A 1,293-nucleotide genomic window follows, 5' to 3' on the forward strand; every position below is an offset into this window, starting at 1 on the left:
GGCGAATCTCTCTTTCTCCGACCAAGGTTGTTATCTCTATCACTCATTTCTCTCGTTCTTGTGAAAAATCCCTAATTTGGATTTTTGTTTCAAAACCCTAATGTGGGTGTCTATATTTGTAAAATATGACTGTCATCTTAGGAGTCCATAGGGGGCTGCAATATAAGATTGACTCGCGCGCATCAGAGATTTCTCAGATAAAGTTATTTTTTATTTATTTTTTCTTTTTCTGCCTCTTTCCACTTGAATGGTGATTTTTTTGGTAATGCAATTGAGTTCCGTCACAGGCAAGTATCCATCTAATTTATTATTTCCTAAAAAAATGACAATTCTTTCCAATTCAGTTGTACCTTGGTATACAGGCTTAAAGATTTAAATTTTTTCTTGCTACTTATTATAAATTTTAATTTGTTGTTAGATGCCTTAACTTCATAAATACTAATTCTGCAAAATCATGTTGTTTGGGATCAGTGATGAGTTATGCAAAGTTTTCCGTATTTACAATTCAAAGGGAGTATAAGTCTAAATAAAGTTATAGGTATAAGTAAAGAAGAAATAGAGTGAAAAGAAGGGGAATAAAGTAATAGATATTATTTCATATTTCTTCAATGTACAGCCTTTATGCATGTTTGCAGATCCATTCTTAATGTCGAGATCTTTGTTGTGGTAAATTAAATTTGTACATGTTTTCTAGATTTTTACGTATAATTAATACCCATCTTTTACGTAGGACTTTGATCGTACTCGTAATTTTTAGCATCTCAACTATTTTCCGTTTGCAGTTTCAGGGGTCTAAAGTAAATGGGGCTCCCATGATAAGCATACTGACTGAATTACTAGCATCATCAATTCGACTAGAATCTAGTATTTTTTCACGTTATTAATTTTTGGTTTCGGATTTTAGGATAGCCAATTGTATTGAATTGGATAAATTCAATATGATAAGTACGTTAATTTTAATTATCTCTGTAGAATCTAATATGATTTTCAGTTTATTTTTTTTATAAGAAAATCATTGTATTTTCGTCAATTTAAGATTGTGTTGAAGAATGCCATTTAATATTTCTCAGCAAAAAGTTATAAAAGCAATAGCATATTCAACGTGCTACAAATAAAATTTAACAAGTTTTCGAGGGTAATTTTGTAACTTCATGCACCAATCCAACATTTTCCAACATTGTCTTGCAAACCTAAGATGACATTGAAATTAGATTACACTTAATCCGAATGTGTTAGTCCATCATACATAAGATGAAATTGAATCCAAAACCACCAATCCCAACAGTGCAATCC

The 1,293-nt window shown here is 30.9% G+C and overlaps 1 long non-coding RNA gene across 1 annotated transcript in view; it reads left to right on the forward strand.

Annotated features, from left to right (window-relative positions):
- Window positions 1–1,050, forward strand: part of LOC105950364 (uncharacterized) — a 2,156-nt gene extending 1,106 nt beyond the window's left edge. Inside the window, exons 1-2 of the long non-coding RNA XR_001172181.2 lie at window positions 1–26; window positions 783–1,050. The exon at window positions 1–26 is cut by the window's left edge and continues 1,106 nt beyond it. This is a non-coding gene — a long non-coding RNA (uncharacterized LOC105950364). The remainder of the gene's footprint in view (window positions 27–782) is intronic.
- The last annotated feature ends 243 nt before the right edge of the window (window positions 1,051–1,293 follow it).

The sequence above is a fragment of the Erythranthe guttata genome, chromosome 7 (genome assembly GCF_056151865.1).
Source record: "Erythranthe guttata isolate IM_541 chromosome 7, IM_541, whole genome shotgun sequence".
Taxonomy (NCBI): Eukaryota; Viridiplantae; Streptophyta; class Magnoliopsida; order Lamiales; family Phrymaceae; genus Erythranthe; species Erythranthe guttata.